The 26,314-nt window shown below is 43.8% G+C and overlaps 1 long non-coding RNA gene across 2 annotated transcripts in view; it reads right to left on the bottom strand.

The window, feature by feature from the left end:
• Window positions 1-26,314, bottom strand: part of LOC123517422 — a 237,060-nt gene that overhangs the window by 60,504 nt on the left and 150,242 nt on the right. For both annotated transcript variants that reach the window (XR_006678461.1, XR_006678460.1), the window contains exon 4: window positions 7,863-7,911. This is a non-coding gene — a long non-coding RNA (uncharacterized LOC123517422). The remainder of the gene's footprint in view (window positions 1-7,862; window positions 7,912-26,314) is intronic.

Raw genomic sequence — 26,314 nt, forward strand, 5'->3', positions numbered from 1 at the left:
ACTACAATTAGTATAACACATCTTGCTGCTTCATGATAGCAACTTGAACCTAATACGAAAAATGACTACATGCAAATGCACACACACACACACACACACACACACACACACACACACACACACACACACACACACACACACACACAGACGTGTGCGACATGCCGACAGAGAGACACTGCTGCCAACACTATTCTCGGGAAAGGAAATTCACTGAATTACTTCGGAAATTTTTCGCCTTGGCAAGGAGCAACAAATTTTTATCGGCCGTAAAGTATTTGGTATCGCGGCGATTTGCGGCGATAGCGGCGATCAGAAGGCGCGGGACGGGGCGCGGCATGTATCACAGCCGCCATTGTTGTACCTGCGCGCCAAGACTTTCAGCGCCACACTGACAACAATGCTTGATGGAAAACACAATATGAGTAAAACATTGTCCGGTGACGCGCCGTCCTGCTCCACTCGTGATGATCTTGTGACGGTCCCGTGACTGCCGCCATCTTGGTTGTTTATAATCAAGTTTGCGTCAAAAATGACTCCTCATGGCAAGCTTATCTAGCGCGTGCTGCAAGCCGCCACCCTCCTTTCTGCTTCATTCAGCCGTGCCGTGATTCACTCGCACTCTCATCGGGCGACTTGGAAGCTATACATATTGATTTGGAATGGCAGGACGAAAAAATATGAAACTCTCTAAATGTTGAGGTATAGGGCAGCTAAATCCTGGGCCGAGCCGAAGCCCAGCCACGCGTCTGCACAAAAGAATATGACAGTCGAGATGCGTTTATCACAAAGCGAAATACGAATATTCATTTCTGGGGAGCTTCTGAACCCCTGGCTTATATGCTTTGGAGAAATAAACGATACGTGAGTGATGGTCGCAACCCTCGGGCTTTTCCAGACTCTGATATTGAGCCTTATTCTTGCCTCACGCAAGGACCATAGGACGGCGCTTCGTTTCGGTCTGTAATGACCCCAAAAATGAAATATTGTGCCTCCCAGAGAGAGAGAGATAAGCGAGATTGAATGGGGTGTTCCATCTACAACAACGTATCCGACACCCATTCCGGAATGCGAGCGAATTTGCTTTGGATAAACTTTCGATTTGCAGAGTGTGCAAAATGCCTGGTGGAGGACATCAAGTGGGAATTATACTCGATGATCGTGTTTGCTCACACTCCGCCGGCAGCCGCGGCCACGGCCCAACGCGACAACTGATACCATCTGTCTATGACTCTAAACGCTCATTACACATACAAATATATACATATATATATATATATATATATATATATATATATATATATATATATATATATATATATATATATATATATATATATATATATATATATATATATATATATATATATATATATATATATATATATATATATATATATATACACACACACACACACACACACACACACACACACACACACACACACACACACACACACACACACACACACACACACACACACACACACACACACACACACAGAGCCCCCTAAATTCAGCAACAGACAGCGAGTGTGGGTGGGTTGCATTGTTACAGTGATCAGCGTGCTGAGCTGTGCCTCAACACCGAACCACAGTTGTGTGAATCAACACACACACACACACACACACACACACACACACACACACACACACACACACACACAATGTGCATATGAAAGACAATAAAACATGAAAAGGTATCAGGTACACGGAGTCGCAGTCTGAATTTTCCGTTCAGTTTTATGCTTATCTGCATCACATCGCACGGCGAGGGGCTGGCAGACGCGGTGGGCGGGCAGGGTACCGCCACCCACTCAGGTGTGGGCGGCCTGCTGTGGGTGGGCGTATTGATACACGCTATTGACGGCACCAGCTGCCTCCCACTTCACTCGGCAGGGAGCCGCTCGCCGCCAATACTCAGGTAAGGCATCTGCTGGAGATGTTTGTGGGCGTAAGTTCTCCCGAAAGCCTCATGATATTAGCAAAATAAAACACCGCAGCGCGACACACACTATGATCATCGATCACGGCAGACGGATTTAAAAAGAAAAGCACACATAAGGAACAGAAAGAACAAAGAAATTCCAGGATAAAGCATGAATTGACAGTCAAGAATCAGTGAACGTATACTTTTGAAAGAAGAGTCAAAGATCACTGAAGTTTCTGGATCACGTGGTCTGTTTCAGCGAAAACACATGATAGTTCCACCACTGATTCAACTGTATCAACACGTGACGATTAGCATGTAGAAATGAGAGAATGCGACAGGGAGAGGCACTGGTCACGTTTACCACGTCAATCAAGGACTCTGCTACTCACCGCTCTTCCATTAAAAAATAAATAAATAAATAAATATATGAATAAGTATATGAAAAAAACAAAATAAAAGAAAGAACATACTGCAACTTCCCACATTGGCCACCATTTTCTCTAAGCGTCATGTCCTCTGATCCCCTGACAGTCCTCAAGATCTCTTTTTGTAAGGAAATTCAGTAGATTAGATAACGTAAGGCTACTGGGGAAACGCAAACACAGAGCAAGTGAGAGCAGAAGTATTGATGATAACGATTGTACGGATAAATCACAGGAGGAAGCCACGCCAAGTCACAGGAACACATTCAGAAACGCTTTGCTCTCTCACCACCATGTAGAAATGTAACCAATCTGCCTCAAGAACCATAAGACACACTGGCTTAAGAACTCTGTCAACTCTAACCAAAGTCTTCTGAAGGGAGCGAAGATGCGGCACAGAAGCGTTTCAGAATATGGTCTTGAGCATCAGGGTGATCATTATACGTACTCAGTGTTGGGCGGCGTGGATCGACCTGCCTCCATCCATAAATACAGGGCCGGGACTCACAACCTGGTGGGCCGCCGCCTCCCTATAAAACATTTATCTCGTGTCTACAGCGCTGAGCCAATAGTTTTTCACCCCTTTCCCTGTTTTCTCTCTCTATTTTCTGTGATTTTTTTTATTCTACTTTCTCAAAAAAGTATTTCACGTTTTTTCTAGCTAAATTTATATTAAGATTAAATTTTCTCTCTCTCTCTCTCTCTCTCTCTCTCTCTCTCTCTCTCTCTCTCTCTCTCTCTCTCTCTCTCTCTCTCTCTCCAACCCGCTCCCCTGAACCGAGTCTGCCTCTAACGCCTCACTTTATCCCTCCCCTTTCTGTACCTTCCTCCTTCCCTCTTTTTTTTCCCGTCCCCCTCTCCCTGCGCCCCGGCCCTCTCCTCCCCTCAGATATTCGGCGTCATGTCCTGGCGCCCCTCTGCCCATTTCCTACCGACAAATCAACGAGAAAGGACCAAAAGGGCGGACACACACGCGCAAGACAAACACGCGCGCTGCTGCAACATCCCACTCACCCAGCTCCTCATTGACTCACCAATACACACAACCGAGGTAGCTTAGCCACGGATGCTACTTCAAGGTCTTCAAAGATCCTCCCGGCAGCCCAGCCCGGGAGAAGGCTGAGGGCTGGCGAAGCATTGAAGGAGGTTTACAAATCCCTCCAAAAATGGCCCACGGTTACGCCCCTTTAGCCGGGTCCCGAACGTCAGGTCTGATAAGGTGTTATGGAACTCATTTCCGAGAGACCTGCACGAGGAAATAAAGTCATATTTCAACCCAATAATATCATATCACCAGCTCCACCAGACTGATCCTATTATGCTCAAATGAGAGAGGCTGGAGTGAGGAGGAGTCTAGCGTGTAGGGCGAAGGGAGGTGTGGAGAGAGAGAGAGAGAGAGAGAGAGAGAGAGAGAGAGAGAGAGAGAGAGAGAGAGAGAGAGAGAGAGAGAGAGAGAGAGAGAGAGAGAGAGAGAGAGAGAGAGAGAGAGAGAGAGAGAGAGAGAGAGAGAGAGAGAGAGAGAGAGAGAGAGAGAGAGAGAGAGAGAGAGAGAGAGAGAGAGAGAGAGAGAGAGAGAGAGAGAGAGAGAGAGAGAGAGAGAGAGAGAGAGAGAGAGAGAGAGAGAGAGAGAGAGAGAGAGAGAGAGAGAGAGAGAGAGAGAGAGAGAGAGAGAGAGAGAGAGAGAGAGAGAGAGAGAGAGAGAGAGAAAATAAAGACAAGCAAACACACAGAAACACACAGACACATACACACACACACACACACACACACACACACACACACACACACACACACACACACACTGGCAAATAAAAACGCATAAACAAGGAAGAAAAAAAACAAATAAAGCAAATTGACAGACAAACAAACACCTGTGCAAGTATGAACGGGGATGAGTAAAACAACACACACACACACACACACACACACACACACACACACACACACACACACACACACACACACACACACACACACACAGGAACGAGCAGCCAGGAGGAAAGGAAGGCAAGCAACACACTGTACTAAAAAGAGGTTGATTAACACACGCAGAGGAGGCTGACTGACAGACAGACAGACGGACAGAGGGAAGAGTGAGGAACAAAGGAAGATGAGTAGTGATGTGTGTGTGTGTGTGTGTGTGTGTGTGTGTGTGTGTGTGTGTGTGTGTTAAAGGTCTTAATGCTCCCGTTCTGAGACAATAGACTCTCTCTCTCTCTCTCTCTCTCTCTCTCTCTCTCTCTCTCTCTCTCTCTCTCTCTCTCTCTCTCTCTCTCTCTCTCTCTCTCTCTCTCTCTCTCTCTCTCTCTCTCTCTCCATGTCTCGAAGATTGATGACTACGTATTGTCTTATGAGTACCTTTCTCGTCCTCACTGCTGTGCTCATCTAGTTTTTTTTTTTTCCTTTAGAGTTTAGAACATTGCAAGAAAATATTAACAAGATATTAACAAGAAAAAAAAAATCCACGAAGTCAGTGGGCTGCTTGTCTAGAGAGTAAGACAGTAAGTAATAAAGATGTCCTAAAGTCAGAGTACTACTGACAGGATGCTACTGTCTGACTGTATACGCCACTGACTAGCGAGGGGTGTTTCTGAGAGGGAGTTAACATGTTCCCTCTCAGTGCTCTTCCCCATGTTTTCCCGTGGCCGAGAGTCAGTCACATCGCGGCGAGTGTGGTCCTCTTATCACAGTGACATTCAGTGGTCCCTCACAATGAACCTGTGGTCCTCCTCCTTATCACATTAACGACCATTCTTCTCACTCGTCGTACAGGTTTTTTTTAGGGACAGGAATTTCACTTGGCACGTTAATATTATGCATTTTTGACACCTCTCCCGCTCTCTCACTCTCTTGCTTCTCTCTCTGCTCACATTTCTTAATCCACGGTTTACTCATGTCCTCTAACCGGCTGTGCTTTTTTGTCAACGCCTTCTTGAGTTTTTGGGAGCCTGCCTGCGCCCAGCCTCGCGTTCCTTAAGGGTTAGATCAGAAGTTGTGCCGCGTCCCTGGGAACGGCCGCTCCATCAGTATCCTCGTCTACGAGTTTGTAATTTATCTCGCGATGAAAGTTATATCATAAAAGTTTGGCAAATGCTCAACAAGTTTTCAATGCCACGTGAGATATCGGGGGAGGCACATTAAGACTCCTGAATTATCCTGATTTGCACCGTTGAGCATCTGCCTTGCAGCTGCAGCCCTCCCTCGCCAGGACTCGCAGCAAGGCGTGTTGTAGGCGACCAGAAATATGCATACACGAGGGCAGGACTGCGTATCTTTTAAAACATTCCGCTTTTTTTCTATTTTACATTTGCAGACACTCTCGGTGCAGTCATCCACCATGCACATTCATTTTAGCTTTCTCTTCCCGTTTCTTTAATGAAGTCTTAAAAGCTGGTGGTGATGAGGAGCCCCGCAGCGCCTTATCGCGGCCTGACCCACATCACCACGACGCGGGCAGCTGGTGTCCCGCCCCGCACATCACCGCCGCCTCCACCCACCTCTTATCCCTGCCATCTACCTCAGCCCGGCTCTGCCCTGCCCTGCCCACCGCCTCATGTCCTGCACGCTTCTCGGTGTCCTGGTAAACAACGCACACGCAACACACGCAACACACGATACCACCGCATCCAAAACCGTCACCGAATCAGCCTCGACCAATCCCAAAGCTTCCATAATCTCGTCGTGGACAGCAGATGTTTGCTTCGCCTCGTTTTCCTCGCCCTGATATCAGCCACACTCGAAACCACCACGCCTAAAAAACGTACGTAGGTGACTATATATACAAGACGCCCCCTGTCCTGTGTCCTACCCTCCCTTTTACCTAATGATCCTTCACCTAACCCTCTGCTTCCTACACCCTCCCACACCACTCTCCTTATGGCTCCTGCACTGGTGACAGAAAGAAACGCAACATGAATGGAGGAAGGCAATTACTGTATACGTAATTGAAGAGTTGTCTGCAGTAACAATGTGTGTAACAGTCATACAGGGATAAGTGCGTTTAGTATGCCCGGAAAAGTGCTTGCTTGACTCTTGACCAAAAGACTGAGAAAGGTTAACAAGAAATCAGAAATCTTAAGTGAATGACAGTTGAGTGGAAATGTTGTCTGTTTTATTTTTTTTTTCCAACTGCAATCGTTTGGTTTGTAGAAAAATATATATATTCCTCCCTATCAAAGTAGCAGATAAATGAAATAGCACTGAATCAACGGGGAACTTTAAAAAGAAGATTAGACGGATTTATGGATGAGGATGACTGGTGGAAACAGAAAATGAATCATGGTTTATTGCACCTCCACTTTTTTTCAATGTTCTTATTCTACGCTCCATCACAACATAAGTAGTCATTCTCTTTTCAGTATATGCAGTCACTCATCTTTACAGTATCAGAGTTCCTAGAGTATTAAAAACATCGCCATAAGCAACTTCATCTATTCCACACTAACCCAGACACTTGCTTCTGAGTTCTGATATGCTTTCCATTTCGTTTCTACAGGTTCTTGAGTGCGCTTCCTTCCATTACCGGTAAATTCAACCCATATCAGTTGTTCTTTTACTGTTTTTGAGAGGTCACCCCAATAAAGACTCAAAGAGCAAGCCAAATTTTATGCGATTTCCAAAAAAAAAAATGATCTAGTAAAATATAAGAAATGGACAGTCTCTCTCTCTCTCTCTCTCTCTCTCTCTCTCTCTCTCTCTCTCTCTCTCTCTCTCTCTCTCTCTCATAGTTTCCTGTTAAAAAGAATTGGCTCTCATCCACTGCTCCAATTCCTGCACAAAATATATTCTAAATAGTTTGTAACTCTTCATGTATAAAGATGGCAGCCAATCATAGAATCTTCACTTGGTACCACTTACGGTTGTTAGGGCGCCTTCAATGAGCTGATCACTCGCGTACTTTTATGATAAAGTGCAATGAACATAAAATATCAAAGAAAAAGAATACTAAATTAATATATAAAGTCATTCTTAACCTAGAGAGACGAGACTGAAGTGGTCTGGGCGTGTCAAGAGGACAGAAAAGAAGTAGGCGGAGAGGAGGACGCTGGAAATGGATCTACACTGCAGGAGAAAGAGAGGAAGATTTGTGAGAAAGTCTATGGATACAGTGAAAGAAGACCAGCTTGTAATGGGTGTGTGTGGCTGAGAAACGTGCAGAAAAACAGGAACGTTGGATAAGGTTGATCGGCGGTGGCGACTTCTAACGAGACTTGCCGGAATAACGAAAACTTATACCTCAAGAACCGACAAGTCATTCCATCACTGTCTCTCTCTGATTCCAAACACCCGAGAATTCCTAATGTATCCCGGTGAACACGACACTTCCTATCATCAGCAGTCAGACACCCATGCCTACCAAATAATGAATAATATAATAGCACATTCACACACGCATCACTGAAGAAAAATAACATGATGCAAAGCTAAGAGCAAAAAATTACTTCCAAAATGTATTAACTTCTTAAAGGAAAATACATACAAATATGGACATGCTGAGGGCAAATACTCACCCACTCGCTGAAGCCACCACGCTGCTCACCGCCACCAGGGACACGCCACCTGCAGGAGGAGGACCAGGAACGTTAAATATGGTGGTGATGGAGTTGTTGTTTTTGATGATGATGATGATGGTGGTGATGATGATGGTGGTGATGATGATGATGACATTGATGATGGTGGTCATGGTAAACGAGGAAGAGGAGGAGGAGTGCTGATGGTGATGATAATGATGGTGCTATTTTTACTAATATTTAGACTACTGCTACTATTACTATTATTACTATTATTCCTACTACTACTACTACTACTACTACTACTACTACTACTACTACTACTACTACTACTACTACTACTACTACTACTGCTACTACTACTTTTACCATTGTGGATATTAATGATAATAACAATAATAATAACAACTACAATAACAATAATGATAATCATATTAATGATGATAATAACGATGATGATGATAATGATGATGATGATGATGACGATGATTACGATAACAATAATAACAACAACAATAATAATAATAATAATAATAATAACAATAATAATAATAACAACAATAATAGTAATAATGATGATGATGATAATAGTAATAACAATAATAATAATAATAATAATAATAATAATAATGATAATAACAATATTAATAAAAGATAATGCATAAGTATTGTAAGAAGTGAAAACAAAAAATATGAGAGAAAAGAAAACGAAGAGGAACAGGAACAGGAAGAGGGACATAAAGCAAAATATAGTAAATAAACCAAGAAACAAGAGGACAACAACAACAACAACAACAACAACAACAACAACAACAACAACAACAACAACAACAACACGACAACAACAACAACAACAACAACAACAACAACAACAACAACAACAACAACAAAACTTCCTATAAACCACACACTCAACTTCGGGAACCACATGCAGACACCAAGATCGGAGTTAGCAGTGGCAGTCTCCGGTCTACTCTCTGTATTTTGAAACGCTTGTTCTCACCACGACTAATTTTCAAAGGCCAAATGAATGCTTAGCCTGTTTCGAAAGAGTATTTCTCCTGTTAGTAATACAAAAAATTGGTTGATATGTCACTAGAACTCTTTAAACACCCTTAAAACTTCATGTATTTTCGACTTGAGTATTTCGAGTCTTTTGAACATACGGCACATATGTGAATCGGGATCCCGCCACTCCCCACTCACCGAATCTTCCACTTAGACAATACCGCTAGTCCTATACATGACATGATTATCACGCGCACTTACGAGTATTTCTGGTGCACTGACATAACTATTTACTCATTATGACTCCATACACAGAGCCAATGACAACAGTTAGCTTTACTATTCTTGGAAAAAGCAAACACAGCTTTTGCTTACATAATTACTTTGTATATCAGCTTGACAAAATTTTGAAGAGCAAGAAGTTAGGCTGTGACTGTGAATAACTTCTCATAACTCTACAAGACCACAGACCACCACACGCCTCACCCAACCTCGCCTCACCTCACCTCACCTCACCTCGCCTGCAGCATCGCCCGTCAGATATAAACCGCAGCCAAACCCTCCACTCACTACACCCGCATCCCTCCACTCACTACACCGGCACACTACGTACACTCTATGAGCACTACCTATAAGAGTTACATCGACCTGTCCGGTAATAATTGATCAATTATATGTGAGGTTCATCTTTTTCATTGTTCTGTTCACTGCTCCTCCAACCACCTGTTAATTACTAACCACTACTACCTCACCACTAATAACAGATCAGACAACTAGTAAACTTACTAGCAAAAAAAAATCGATATATAGGTTGACAAGTAAGTGATTAACACCTTCAATATCGGGAAGCATTTTTACCAAGAGTTTTGCTTGTGATTAGACGATTTTATTTACATTAGGGTGGGTCTAAGGAAGTCAGAAGATTAATGGCCAGAGTCGTCACTATTTTAATACCAAACATGAATTTTTGAAGCTGTATGAAATTACCAAATAGTAAGCAGAATAAATATGGAAATGCGTCAAACCACTGATGATTTAAGTATATAAATATGTAAATGAATCTAAATTTCTTCCCGTGTGTTTTCTTCCCTGATTAAAACCTCCCTTTCTATCTCTGTATCTCTCTCTAGCAAGGTCTCCCACATTCATCCCTCCCGCCCACACACGTTTGCATTTACACACCCACAAGGATCTGTATGCTTTTCCCGGGAACACACAGCTAACTATTAGTGTTGGAAGCAGACCAGGCAAAGCAGAGGCAAAGAAAGGCAAGGCAACGCAAGGATATTGAAGACACCAAAGTTACCATCCCTCCATTACACGTTCCGAGAAATGCGTGCCTGAGTTGTGTTTTAGCGACAAGTCTGGCCAGCAAGTGAGTGCCAGGAAGGTGGGCAGGCAGGCAGGTGCAGCTAGCCGGGTTAAGATAAGTATCGCTAAAGTTATACCTCTCCGCTATACTTCTCGCTAATCCTCGGCTGGGTTAATTATATGCTTCCTACAATTGGCAACCTGGCTATTTGACTTACCCCGACCTTGCCTCCCGGTGTATAATCAATTTGTCTTGCTCTCCTTTTACTTTTTTTCCTCACCCCCTGTTCCTCTGACTATTATCGACAGCGTAATATCAAATCTCCCGAATTCTTGGCATTTATTGCGTTCATGTTCCTTGCTTGTATCCTCTTAACTAGCCATCGGTGAGGGAGTGATCAGTACTCCAGATTAGCACTTACTTTCCCTCCGCCTTTCACCGATAAAAGCAAAGAGTTATGTGCGGTTGAGATAATCAGGAGGTAAGTACTTAGTTGTGTTGTGCTTCACGTCCCGGGCAAGACTCAAACAAACCAAGGGGGCACTTCAGCACGGCGGGTTTGCAGAATACAAGTATTTATCACACTCTTTACTGCGACGGTAGACAATGTAAGGCATTTTTATGTTGTGTGGTAATGAGGATACAGTGCTGCTTCTGGTGGAGAGAGAGAGAGAGAGAGAGAGAGAGAGAGAGAGAGAGAGAGAGAGAGAGAGAGAGAGAGAGAGAGAGAGAGAGAGAGAGAGAGAGAGAGAGAGAGAGAGAGAGAGAGAGAGAGAGAGAGAGAGAGAGAGAGAGAGAGAGAGAGAGAGAGAGAGAGAGAGAGAGAGAGAGAGAGAGAGAGAGAGAGAGAGAGAGAGAGAGAGAGAGAGAGAGAGAGAGAGAGAGAGAGAGAGAGAGAGAGAGAGAGACAAAGGTCAGTGTATTTATTTTTTTCCTTCATTATTAGTTTTTACTTAATATTTTACTTCAGTACAGAGTAACACATCAACATGTTAAAAAAAAATCCACCATTCTCAACTACTCAATGAAAGAAAAAAAATCCTCAACTTCCTTTATAGACCAAAAATAAGAAATAAAGGTCCTCATTACTTAACAGAAGAAGAAATAAGGAAAAGTGACCGGATAACACCAACTTTGATTCTTTACCTACCAACGAGCACTGGAGCACTCTGAACCAACAACATGATGACCAACTAAGACACGACCACGCTGGAGTGACATTTAACCTCCAAGAATTACCACCACCAATGCCATCAGCCCGACACATACCTCACTTAACACAGTAACAACACGTGGCTCCATATTTTCAAACGTCTGGGCGTCTTGCTTTGTTTCCTAAGGACGGGATCAAGTGGAAGTTATGAGAACGAAGTATTTATTTATTTTTTTTTTTTTCAGGATGAGAGTGATAGTTTGAAGATATCACCATCACCAAAAGCACCGTGCCCACTAATACTTTTCGTGTGTGTGTGTGTGTGTGTGTGTGTGTGTGTGTGTGTGTGTGTGTGTGTGTGTGTGTGTGTGTGTGTGTGTGTGTGTGTGTGTGTGTGCAGTTATGCATGGACATTTGTATGACTTGTAGGATATTCTTTGTAGGATTTAATTTAATGCAATATACATTCTCTATTTCTTTTTTTTTAAGCGATATATGAATTTTTAAAAAATCAGTATATTGAGACATTTGTTTTATTGTATAATGTAACCTTACTTGTTAAATACAGCATTAATGATCGTATTTAGCCTTCTTTTAAATACTACTACTATTACTACTATAACAACTATTATTATTATTATTATTATTATTATTATTATTATTATTATTATTATTATTATTATTATTATTATTATTATTATTATTATTATTATTATTATTATCATTATTATTATTATTATTATCACTACTACTAATACTACTGCTGCTGCTGCTGCTGCTGCTGCTACTACTACTACTATTACTATTTGTACTATTATTACTACTATTACACTACTACTACTACTACTACTACTACTACTACTACTACTACTACTATCACTACTACTACTACTACTACTACTACTACTACTACTACTACTATGAACTACGTATAATGCATTGTATTTCCCACATAAATACAACATGCCTGTGCTTAGTAATTTAGTACGAATTTTTTTCTTCGTCCATCAAATATATAAACTTAATATCGTATTCGCAGGTAGCGATTTTGTACCACTTATATATCAAAATCGTCTCCAAGTTATTTTTCTTAATGAGAGAGAGAGAGAGAGAGAGAGAGAGAGAGAGAGAGAGAGAGAGAGAGAGAGAGAGAGAGAGCAGGCCAGTAGGCAGCTAGGCAAGCAGACACACTCATTTCTGCTCCTCCACCTCTCTATTGCATAAGTTATCTAGAATTCTTTTCATCCTTTTTTCCATTGAGAAACTCCGTAACTCAGTGCCTGCTTTTGTTAATCTTCCTGCCTATGACATCTCCATTTTCCTCTCTCTCTCTCTCTCTCTCTCTCTCTCTCTCTCTCTCTCTCTCTCTCTCTCTCTCTCTGTCTTCTTTCAAACTGTCATCTTCCGAAACTATAGTAGTACCTTTAAGAGTTCTTCTTCCTTTCTACTTTAGTTGTCTTCATCCTTATCCCTTCTTATACAAAATGGCAGATAGACAAGACAGAAACAAGTACATTGAAAAACAGGCAACAGACAGACACCATCACATTAATCTACAAATCCTTCCATATAAACCTCCAACACAGAATGGTAGGGCACCACACCAGAGGAGCCGCAGAGTCTGAGCCGGACAGCCAGCCAGCCAGCCAGCCCCGCCCCATGGAGAGGCAAGAGGACGATTAATCATAAATCATAAAATATAAAGGGCGCAGTGTGGGGAGGGTCCGGCCCGTTTGGAGCGCGGGTTCCCGGAGGCTGGAAGAAGAGTGACCCGGCGGCCGGCGAGAGATAAGACAAGATGAATGACGCGAATGATGAGGAGCAGGAGGCGCGAGGTATACAATGCACGGATGGACGCCCCGACGTGTGTGTGTGTGTGTGTGTGTGTGTGTGTGTGTGTGTGTGTGTGTGTGTTGGAAAATAGAAAGCTGGAATATTTCAGGTTTGATATCTAACTATAAACTTTCGATTTTCACTGAGATGGACCAATAAATGCCCTCACACTGTTGACTTGGCCCAAGTTCCTCTGTAGATTGTATTCTAAAAAAAATCATCGTCTGTTCCTCACTATGAACAGGTTAACTGCAAGCCGCTAAGGTCTCCAAGGGTGTGTTTATGATTCAAGGGACATCTTAATAAATATCATATGTCAGCATTCACAAAATCTTACATGGGAACGTGACTACTATTTCCGTGGCTTTTCAAAATATTGCTGATAGGAGAAAGAGGCGTTGTTGCTGAATAACGCAGAAAGAAAAAAATTATATTATTCCTGATAATGATGCCTTGTTATGAAAATGTTCACGATTACCAGTGTCTATATGTAGCAGTGACAAACAACACCAAAAACAACCAAATCATAGAAAAAGAGTTGTTAAATACATTCACTTCATACAATTAAAGAAATAAAAATGTAAGATTGCATTCAATACCAGCCACTTTGACGGCCTGTCTCATCCCGTCCGGCAGCACGCGGCCATTACTACCGCCTCCACCTCTACATTCCTCACCAAACACTTACTTGTCACGCTAGCGGCAGCAAACCGTACAACTCAGGGATGTGAGTACAAGTGCAGCTCACATCTCACCATCAGGAAAGATGGTGATATGATAAGAGCACGAAAAAAAAATGAAAAAGTTTAAGGCAAAAGCAGATACACTAGCACGCACAGAAGAGACACGCCACTAGGCTTTGTGCGTCATCAAATACGTCTCAGATTGCATGATCTTGACAACGACTTCATTAGTTATCAATGCTCCCTTTCATCAAATGTAATACAGTTTTGTGATAAAGAATTCAAATTAAGAATATTTTCATCATTCACGTGCACGGTATTGTAATGATCTGTGTTACTTTATGAATGTGAACACATCGGATAAGAAAAGAAGGCCGCATGTAACTCCAATGTTTCGGGGAAGTTGTAACGTCAACACGCCGAGACGATGAACAGTTTTAAACTTGGTGGTGAAACGGAGCGCCTGACTCTGCCACACTAACAACTATCAACAACCTGACATGACATGCAAGAATATGAATCCACGATGGTGAAATTGTGCCTTCTGTTAAGGGTCCTTCACAGAATGTATGGTTTTAAGAGAATGTTGACTTCCCTCTTGAATCTACGTAAGTGAATCGGTTCGTTGCTTCGGGCCAGTTACGAGACGCGCGGGGATTTGAAAGCCTTGTAATGCGACTGAAGGTGTTCTCACGCAAAGAATCACCAATATTCAAGGGACAATATCAAGTAAACAATAAACCCTTCGATAATATCACGATGCTCTCTTCTGTCCTACTGATGCGGTGTATGGATATTTCACAACACAAATATTAATACTAATTTTTAACTAAATCGGCTCACTCTTTTGGTTCCTCCCCAATCTTTTTTTTTTTTTTCGAGCAGCACTGTAATCGATTTTTTTTTTTTCCGGAGCAACTTTCTAATCGATTTGTTTTACTTAATTTCACTTCATATGTCTTGCTTACATATAAGAAAATACATTAGCTACAGGAATCATTGCTGTTGCCTCTTGCACACATCCTTCATACGTTTCACTCGAACCGAGAGGCACATAAAACCAACAATCGTAGTGGAGATATTCCTAAAATCTGATCAGAGTCTCATAGTCAGCAGAATCAACACGGGTTTACATAATCCTTTAGTGCTAAGGGAAAGATAAAAAAGACGCGTGTACAGCGAAGAAAGTAAACAATATAACGCTGAGAGCGGCAGGGAAAGCAATCGTAGCAGTAGAGATAAGGCAGGAGGGTCATTAACCTCATTAAGGCTCCAAACAGCTGGCTGAGGACCACCACCAACCAAACACCGACTGTCTGTGTGTCGGGACAACTGCCATGATGCAGCGGGTCAGACAACACGTGGCCGCTGTGGAAATAAGAGTGTGGTGATCAATAGGTCAGTTTTCTGTTGCACAAGAGTTTCTGACACATTTGGACAGATTCTCTCTTCCTTCCTCAGCTCTCCAGGTCTTTGTGGGCGATCCTCCGGCAGGGTGCAGGAAGCCCCTTGGAGGCTCGGGCCGCGGCGAGAGGCGAGTGAGAGGTGTGGGTTTGTGTGCTATCTCGTATCACATATTGATCAGCTGTTGAGGTCTGGCCTTGCCACACCGCCCCCCACACGCCACCACTGCCGCCACACACACACACACACACACACACACACACACACACACACACACATTTCTTTGCTTATATATAGTGTTAAACATGCACCAGAGATACAGAGAAACATATACAAACAATTACATTAAGAAGGTGTTACCATTACTTTTATTATCATCAGTGCTCAACAGGATTGGAGGAAGATTGTAAGAGTTTCCCGTGCACCGTAGAAACACTAAAAAGAACGTAGTGAAGTGAAGGAAACTTCCTCCCGTGCATCAAGATTACTACAATGAGATGAGTCCCCTCATACTTACTCACCTTAAAGGGGAAACTCCACCTGCGCATACAGAGATGGATTATTATTGTTATTATTGTTGTTATTATTATTATGATTATTACTATTGTTATTATTATTATTATTATTATTATTATTATTAGTAGTAGTAGTAGTAGTAGTAGTAGTAGTAGTAGTAGTAGTAGTAGTAGTAGTAGTAGTAGTAGTAGTAGTAGTAGTAGTAGTAGTAGTAGTAGTAGTAGTAGTAGTATGATTATTATTGTTATTATTATAACCATTATCATTATTACTATTGTCATTATTATCATTATCATTATTATTACTATTAATATTATTAGCAGCAGCAACGGAAGATTTAAATTGTAAATATATCAATAATATCTTCTGTAACCTGGTTTATTCATCCTTTCTTTCACCACTGCAGTCAACACAATTATGCAACAAATACAAGATCCATTATCGAGGGCAGTCATTCACCGAAAACTTCAATAACACATCACACTCAGAAGAAATTAAAGGTTTCATGGTTCTAGCGTTAGCATAACAGTGACCATGCCCCACCACTGACAAACACACCAGTAGAAACCCGACTAATCATCACTGTGGTCTCTGATAACTGTCCAGGTATGAGCCCAAAGCGTTTCAGGACAACGCCTCTAGTCTTCTGATCAGGATTTACGAGATCTTCAGCTAACTTCTTCAGTAAAGGGATGCATTTTTACCCTGAGTTTTGGGTATGATTAGACGATTTTATTGACATTAGGAAGGGTCTATGGAGGTCAGAAGATTAATGGCCAGAGTCGACACTATTCTAATCCCCACATAAGTTTGTGGAGCTGTATAAAACCACTAAATGATAAGAATGAAATTAAAATGAATATGAAAACGCGTCACGGTACTAAAGGGCATAAAGGACATGGTAAAAAAAAAAAAAAAAAGATAATAAGAGAACTACTAAACACGGTACAAGTGAGGCTGGAGGATTATCAGGGAGACTTTACACAAGGCATCCAATCGTCTTTAATAATTGAAGAAACAGTTTCCTAATCACGGCTTATACATAACGTACACATGAACAAAGTATCAGACACAACTTTAAATACAAGAAACACGAGGTACAGGAAGACATATTGATAATTATGATAGGAGAGAAAGACAAAACAAAGAAAAAGAAAGAAAGGAACAAATGAGCGAAAAGGAAAGAGAAAATAAAAGGAAAATAACCAAATAGATAAAAAAAAGATGAAACTAAATGATTGTTAAAATAAATGAGGAAAACTTTTGATAATTATGAAAGTAGAAATATAGACAGAACAAAGAAAAAGAAAGAAAGAAACAGGTCAGTGATGGGGAAAGAGAAAATAACAGAAAAACTACCAAACAGAAAAAAAAGTGAAACTAATTGATTGCTAACATAAATGAGGAAAATATAATGCAAAATCTACAGATGACGAGAGAGAGAGAGAGAGAGAGAGAGAGAGAGAGAGAGAGAGAGAGAGAGAGAGAGAGAGAGAGAGAGATACAAAATAAGAAAAAAAGGAAACACACACACACACACACACACACACACACACACACACACACAACCTACCCACCCACCCACCAACCTACGTATATTTCCAGCATCATTCACGTTAAGATACTAATTTACCACGTCCTCTGAAGCTATTGCAGTCTTTCCAGTTCATCTCGTCTCCTCGTCCTACCGTCATTCATCTCCTCTCCCTCTCCCTTGCCTTCTCTCTCTCTCCTACCTCCCTTCCCTTCAGCTCCTCCAAGACCCTCTCCTTCCTTCCTTCCTTCCTTCCTTCCCCTCGTCTCCTCCACCTCCTCCACCTCAGTACCCGCAGTCCTTCCCTGTGTCCCGGGTGAGTCCCTGAGTGGTCCCCTCCCTAGGTCCCCGTCTCCGTAATATCGACGCGGCCCAACTATCGTGCTTAATCTCTTATCACAGAGGCACAGGCGAGGTTGTAGATATAGACGATGCTGATGTTATCTCTCTTTCTCTCTCTCTCTCTCTCTCTCTCTCTCTCTCTCTCTCTCTCTCTCTCTGTTTTTTTGTTTGTCGTTTATCTATTTTTTTTCAATGTTATTTTTCTTGTTTTCTTTTTTTTCTATTTTTTTGTTTCCTTGATTTTACAAAAGCATTGCCTTCATTTCCTCTGCTTCCTGTTTGCTTATCTTACTTTATATTGTGTGTCTTTCTTTCTCTCTTTCTCTTTATTTCACTTCTCTCTCTCTCTCTCTCTCTCTCTCTTTTATTTCGTTTGCTTCCTTTTTTTCCTACATTTCTTTTGTGTTTTTTTATGTAATTTCGATTTTTCGGTACTTTTCTTTTTTTCTTACATTTTATCAACTTTTCTCTTTGACTTCTTACTTTTTTTCTTTTTTTTTCTTCGTCAGTCCAATTTTCCTTCTTTCTCTCTTTCCTTCCAGCTTCGTTCATTGTGTCCTGGTCCTATTCTTCTTCTTATTCTATCTTTTTGTGTGTTTTTTTTTCTTCTTATATTCTGTCTCCTTTCCTTCTCCCTCAGTTTCTCCTTATTCTCTCCCTCCTCTTCCTCCTCCTCCTCCTCCTCCTCTCCCAAGCTTCATCTCCATCCTCTCTCCTCTCGACCCTTCCCTCCCGTCTTCCCGCTCCCCTCACTGCCTCTTTCCCCTCAAGCCATCCCCCCCATCCGTCTCTCTCTCTCTCTCTCTCTCTCTCTCTCTCTCTCTCTCTCTCTCTCTCTCTCTCTCTCTCTCTCTCTCTCTCTCTCTTTCCAGTCCTCTTCTCCGTCGAGTCGTTGTTCCTCTGCCCCTCTCTCTCTCTCTCTCTCTCTCTCTCTCTCTCTCTCTCTCTCTCTCTCTCTCTCTCTCTCTCTCTCTCTCTCTCTCTCTCTCTCTCTCCAGCCTTTCCTCCCTTTCCTCCATCCGCCCCCACCCACCCACCCAACCACTCTCTCTCTCTCTCTCTCTCTCTCTCTCTCTCTCTCTCTCTCTCTCTCTCTTACTGGCGCTCATCGTGGAAATCTTATCGACCGCCGCCATCTTGGGAATCAGGAATTGGGAACGCTGTCGCCCGCTTATGTTTTCCAGCCCGACCTGGCAACTCTGGGACGGAGCAAGGGAGTGACTGCTGCTGCTGGTGCTAGCGAGGGGGAAAAGATTACTGAGCAGTGTAAATGTGGCTCAGAGGGACACATCAGCCTTGTGTTTGGGTGTGGAGAGTGTGGAGAAGTAGAGATGGCAATAGGGAGGTATAGAGAGGAGGTAGAGGAGGGTGTAGAGGTGTAGAGAAGGCCGAGGAGGAAAGAAAGGGATAGAAGTGTAGGAGGATGGAAAGAGGGTGAGGTTGTGACGGCTGCAGTTTGTTTGATAAAAGAAGCAAAGAAGGTGAAATGATATGTGTACGTTAAGGAGTTGTGAAAAAAAGGGGTATATGTTTGTTTGTGTGTGTTTGTGTGTGTGTGTGTGTGTGTGTGTGTGTGTGTGTGTGTGTGTGTGTGTGTGTGTTTTACGACTCTTCTCTTACTTTTTTTTTCTTTACTCTTTTAGGAAAGGAAAGTAGAGATATTTCTTATCAATTTTGTGTCCTTGGCTAGACTCCTTGACAAGTTGAAAATGGATGAATACAGACAGATAAGTAGCTACATATATACATGGATGAAGTACTGATGTAGATAGAGAGACAGATAGGTAGACATGTACACCAATAGACAAACACATGTAAGATAGATTAAGGTATTGACGTACAAATTATATTAATTTATAAATATATTATAGTAAGAGAGAGTATGTGTGTGTGTGTGTGTGTGTGTGTGTGTGTGTGTGTGTGTGTGTGTGTGTGTGTGTGTGTGTGTGTGTGTGTGTGTGTGTGTGTGTGTGTGTGTGTGTGTGTGTGTGTGTGTGTGTGTGTGTGTGTGTGTGTGTGTGTGTGTGCGCGCGCTTGTGTGTGTTACTTATACATTTTTGGAACATGTAACTTGACTTAAAGAGCAGCGAGGCAATACAAACACCTGAAGCTCAACACACTAGCAAGCCTGAGGTGCTCCGGGAGGGGAACGGAACAGCCTGCACTGCGCTAAGTGGCCTTAGCTGAGTTGCGTGTTGGCTGAGTTCCTTGAAATGGCTCGCTTTGTCTGGGAACTCCCGACAAAGACTGAGCAATAATAATTCATGAAGCCAAAGAGAAAGTGTCTCCATTATGACTGTAAGGTAGCGTGCAATGAGAGACATGGAAATATACGTAAAAGAGAAAATATTAGATAGTATTCTTAAACAAAGGGAAGAATTATCGTGTTCCCTTGTTGTAGATATAAAAATAACACAATGAAAGACATGCAAGTATAAAAATAAGAGGAAAATGTTGATAATGTAGGTAATGAATAGCACGACAGAGAAAGTCCCCAGTTTTGCCAGCCAAACAACACAATAAGACATAAAAAAAATTACATATATAAGGGTAATAAAAAATGTTATATACAAATGATTGAGGAAAATTAGAAAAAAAATAGGTGTGTCAGCGAAAAACAAACACGAACATTACAGTAAACACACACACACACACACACACACACACACACACACACACACACACACACACACACACACACACACACACACACACACACACAAACACACGCACCCTACTTTCAAGGGATGAACAAACACACACTAACCATTATAATACAGATTTACGAGCACGAGTGAGGTGGGGACGTGATCTAGGGAGCAGATACGCAGATAGATACCGATAAGAAGGAAGGAAGGAAGGAAGGAAGGAAGGAAGGTAAAATGTTCACACTGGGTGCCAAATAAACCAGAGCAAGTGGAGCAAGACTATCAATAAGAGAATAAAACTAAGCAAAACACTACATGCACATTCAACATAACTCTTTTTCTCTCACTGTCTCTTACAACACCTAGGCATTATGAAATTAGCATACGTTATTGTGCCTTCAATATCTGGTCCGGCAGGGTGGAAGCAGCAGCAGCAGCAGCATCCAGGCAGCGGCGGGAGATAGAGGAGAGGCTGACCCTTACACAGCATCAGCTTTAAAGGAGGGACCGAGGCAGAGATGAAGTGGCAGAGATAAAGAGAGCAGGAGAGGGAGCCCGGGGGATAAGGGAGAGAGAGAGAGAGAGAGAGAGAGAGAGAGAGAGAGAGAGAGAGAGAGAGAGAGAGAGAGAGAGAGAGAGAGAGGAGCATACGATCAGAGTAATAACAAACGGAAAAAAATCGTATGTACGTGAGAGGCAAAAATAATACATATGGAAACAGGGAAGAATGATGAGAGGACGTAAGCTTGTGAGGGAGGCCTGGATGAGAGTAAGGCGGGAGTAGGTATATAGTGCTGAGGTAGCGGGAAGGAAGGGCCGGCCAGAGCAAAGCCTCAACAATTAGGCACGAGGAACAAGGGGAGAGAAAGGGAGAGGTACGTGAACACACAGTGAAGATTAGATGATCAGGATAACTAGGAGGCTGTGTAAAGGGGCTGTTGTTCTCTTGTGAGCTTAATGATAGTTGTGTAGTGTGTCGTTGTTGATTAAGAACTGTGGATGAAATGTATAAAAAGAATATATTATTTTTTAATGGAATATGATAATAACAATGATCCAAAAGGTGGTAAGATGTGGAATAATATAAGCCACAATAATAACAACAACAAAATAACATTGACAATAATAACAACAACAACAATAACAACAACCGCATACATTCGCAGTGTCAGTAATTGGTAGTAATCAGTGAATAGTGGTCGTGGAGCCGCCGTGCTAAACACCAGCCCCGTTGCGAGGTGTTGGCGCCTCGGTGGTGGCAGTGTGTATTGTAGTGGTGGGCTGCCTCCCAAGACGAGGTTGAGGCACGTCACGGCAGGCAGGGACGTAACGCCGTCACACACCAGGGACGGCGGGAAGAGCAAGATCTTTTTAATTGGGTTGATCAGTACTAGATATCTGGAAGAGATGCTTTCCTATTTGATTCAAGTATTCAGATTTTATACCATTAATTGTAGATCGTTTCATAAAATGTATTTCATTTTCTAGAGTATATGAGAAGAATTGGTTCACATTCATAACATATAATCAGTGCTGGTTGTCCTACACGACGAGAAACCCCGGTGGGACTACAGGCCTGCATAGCTGAGTGGTGAACAGACCACTGCCAAACACGTTGACACTGGATATGCACACAAGGGTGGTGACATTATGATGAGCCCCCAGTTCCCGTGCTGTGCTTGCGGCAGTTCCTGCTCGCCCTCCACACTGAGTGCCATTACTCCCTGCGCCCTGCTGCCAATGGTGGAATAAAGGTGCATTCCAAATATTATACACGTTTCGTTTATTTGAGCAGCCTTAAACTATTACAAAAGAATTGGCATGTGTGTTTTCCATTAAGAATCAAAGAGCAGCGTGCGTCCCCTGCGAGCCATCACGCCCCTTCGGCAGCCCCGCGACACAGGCCCCACGACACACGCGTCCCTAAAAGTGGAGGATGGAGACATCCAGGGCAGAGAGTCGCGCTTCACCCAACAAGATGATACCGGGACAGCATTTTTCCTTTTCAGATAAGACCGCTTCCATTTCCATATACATCTGATATCCTGAAACATTTTTCAAATTCACAACAATACTCTCAAGAAAAATAACAAGTTTTAAGGAGGGACATTTTGGAAATCGTGTCTGGAAAAACCTTGACTCGGAAGGAAAAATTCCCGTCGTGAGTTCCATTAATCACTCGGCAAGACGCATATCGTCCCTCATGCTGTCTGCCGGGTGGCCATATTTGTCCTGTGCCCCCTCCGCCGCCTGCCCCTCCACTGTTTCCATCTCTTCTTCCTCTTTCAAGGGCTTCTTCCCTCTCTTCCGCGGCCACCCCCTCTCTCCTCCTCCTGCCTCCTAGCGCCTCGAGCCAACCCTTCTCCCGGTCCCCTCGCTGCCTCCGGCACTGCTCTCCCTCTTTCTCTCTGCGTCTCCTAGCAACGCGCACGGAGCCTCCCCCGGACGCCTCTCTTCCTGACGGACTAGTAGGCAATGTGTGCCACCTTATGGCCGTGCAGACTCTCTCGACGGGGCGCCTTGATCTCCTGCCTTGAATATTTCCCTCGCCAGACCAGGCTCGCCACCACCACAGCTCACTTAGGAATTTTGCATCAAGGTAGGAATATCAGACGCCATACTCACAACACATCCCGGAAGCCAAGTCAGTCTTCAAGTCATCTCTCAAACAACAAAAATAGCAATAATTACCGCAGATAGAGAGGCTTATGAAGCCACAACACAGTGACGTCACGATCCACAATGTTTACAATCTCCAGGTGCTTCTGTCTGGCGTTGGTTGGCTGAGGCGATCGAAGCGAGGAGCGAAACGGACCAATCAGCGGCCAGATCTGGAGCGTTGCCGTTTTTCACGCTCTCTGCTCCAAAGTCTGGCTGGGGGTGAACTGGATTTTTCGTCCTGCGGTTCCATACGTGCACTCATAATTTGCTTCACATTTTGAGCAAGTTAAGTTGTAGACTGAACTTTTCCGCTGTGTTTACGTTCCTCCTACACCTGCGTCTTTATCGGCTTGCCTCCCTCGCCCCTCTCTCCCTCCTTTACTCCCTCTCCTTTTCTCCCTCTATGCTTGTCTGGGGCAGAGAGGAGTGTTTGTCGGCACTGGTTTTGTCAAGGCGGACGTTGCAGTCTGGCCAAGTAGCGGATATTTGCTGCCTTGCCACCATCGCCCGCCCCGCTGATGTATGGAGGACCTTTTTGAATATATTACTCGAGTTAGCAGCTGCCGTGTCTGTCTGCGCGTTCACTTACCCGGCGGTTCCCTATGACAGGTTGTTCCCCTTCCTGTATAATTCACTCCCATTGATAGCGACGCACGTACTCACACTCGAGGCCCGCCGCTAAATCTTACATGAACCGATAAATGAAGCGGCGAGGAGGATAGGCGAGCCAAGAGTGGTGTTGGGAGTCACATTCCACACACCTCGCCTCTCAGCAGCTGTTGTTCTCGCAACACCTGTTTTAGCTAATAATTAATAGGCACCTGTAAGCATGGGCTGTGGCGCATTAAATTAGCAGCTATGAAGTGTGCGAGGGGTGCAAATTAATGACGACCATGGCCACTAATTGGGTGCGATTCTTCGAACTCCTCGTGAAAATCATCAAGATAGGAGGCAAAAGTCCCTCGCTGGACAAACAGGAGCTCGGGCAAACAAACAATGAAGAGAAGGAGAAGAATGAAGAGGAAGAAGAAAAAGGAGCAGGCGGCGGACGAGGGAGGACACGGGGAAGCGAAGGCGAGCCGAGCCAGCCGCCACAGACGCACTAAAACAGTGATAAATAAATACGCGGCCAAAAAAGGAGCGGCGATCGATCAAGCGGGTGATATGTTCCCGGCTTTGATATGATCATTAACAGGCGATCCGGGAACTCTGATGTATCGACGTGATTAACATTCCTCGCAGTGTGAAGTTATTACTCGCCGCTTCGTTTGTGTCAGTCCGGAGAGAGGCTGAGCAACACGAAGGGCCCCGCCTCGCCTCACCTCGCCTCGCCCCGCCTCGCCTCACCTCGCCTCGCCTCGCCTTGCCTCGCCTGTCTTACAGCACCTCATCCTTCCCAACACCCTCACCCACTGACTCTTCACAACACGGACTTAACTAAAGCCTAAACTGCATCACCAATTTACTTTTTCCTACATAGATTAAAGCAAACCACGTACAACACACTCACGCATGTACACTAATGTGCACTCTCAAGTACGTACACACACACCCAAGACAAACAGATGTGGAGGTTTCCTGGCGTGGCCGCGACTTGGGCTTCCCGTCGGGCCTCATTAAGAACGCCCCAAGGCAGGACGCCGCTAAGATACAGAATGGGAGGAATTCGGTGGGCCAGGTCGGAAGGGCCAATTAACACTGCTGATATCATCACCTTAGACTGTGTGTGTTTGTTCTGGCGTGTGTTGACGAGGCCTGGAGGAGGGCAGGGAGGAGACGGCCGGTCGGAGTAGAAGAGAGAGAGAGAGAGAGAGAGAGAGAGAGAGAGAGAGAGAGAGAGAGAGAGTATTGGGGACAGGAGAGCTGGTGAGACACAAGGGATATATACAGCGAGGAGGAAGTCGAGAGATAAACAGTGTATGCGACAAGAGAGAGAAAACGGAACTTATTATAAGCTTCAAACAATTTCCCCGAAACACGCTACTGAATTATTACAAGATTACACAACACAGCGCCCGCCACGTGTTAAACTCGCCCTGCACATCCAATACACAACACAACACAGACAAAGAGACCAAGACCTTCCTACCATTACTATCAGCAGAGTGAGGGACGCGCTAGGTATAGAGAGACAATAATAATAATGATACCAGTATAAACGTGAAGAGGGTGCACGAAGAACCAAGGAAAATCATACAGCCGGGAGACGCCACACCAAAGGCCCCAAGAATAACACAAGACGAGGCGCGAGGCAAACATGAGTCGCGGGAAGGATAACCAGAATAGACACACTTGCCGTTTAACTCGAGGGAAGGAAGAGAATCTAAGGAAACTGCAAGTCGTTGTGAAAGGACAGAACTGCTTTAACGAGGGAAGCAAACGGCGGCGCGATTCCCTAAACTCGACCGGGTAAAGGATAAGCGGAATGAGTAACTTCATGGGCGAGAGGGCGAGAGATAAAACGAGGGGAGGAGAGGAGCAGCGCGCGGAGGAGCAAGGCACGGGCAATCACAGACAGGCAGCGTATCGAGGAGCAGAGGCAGCCAGCGAGGGGCGCGACGGACGATGGATGCGATGGAGGAGGAGGAGGGAATGAAGGACACTTTTGGAGCCTGACTGATTCACTGACGTTCGTGCCGCGCTGGACACTGCCGCGGTGAGAGAGAGAGAGAGAGAGAGAGAGAGAGAGAGAGAGAGAGAGAGAGAGAGAGAGAGAGGCCAGAACGGTAATATGAGGCGATAATCAAGGGTAACGCACAGTGACCGATGATGACTGCACAGGTTGAAACAATAGTGCAATGAAGATGAACGTGAGTGATGAAGGGCATGCCAGAGAGAGAGAGAGAGAGAGAGAGAGAGAGAGAGAGAGAGAGAGAGAGAGAGAGAGAGAGAGAGAGAGAGAGAGAGAGAGAGAGTGTTAACACTTAAAACACACACACACACACACACACAAACACACTTTTTTTATTCATCTTTATATCTTTCACAAACTTTCCTATCTATATTTCTTGGTCAGCATCATTTACACAAGCAAATTCGGTAACCCCCAAACACAAAATTAGAATACGAAAAACACGGAGCAAATAGTGGGCGACATTATGAAAGCATCTCACGACAACAGGACCGATGGATTACATAAAGCGAGGGAGGACTAGAGGTGAAGTAGCCAGGTCATCCCTCACAACCGCCCCGGGCCTAAAGGAAGCGTGACAGCCTGGGAGGAGGTGTTGGATGTGAGAAGGTTCCTGGTGACACTTTGATATTTAGGATACATGAGCCATTGGTCTGGACGCGACATATGTAGGTGGGAACGGAGGAGGAGGAGGAGGAGGAGAAGGAGGTGGAGGAGAACGACGAC

This window comes from Portunus trituberculatus, chromosome 42, assembly GCF_017591435.1.
Source record: "Portunus trituberculatus isolate SZX2019 chromosome 42, ASM1759143v1, whole genome shotgun sequence".
NCBI classification, from domain to species: domain Eukaryota; kingdom Metazoa; phylum Arthropoda; class Malacostraca; order Decapoda; family Portunidae; genus Portunus; species Portunus trituberculatus.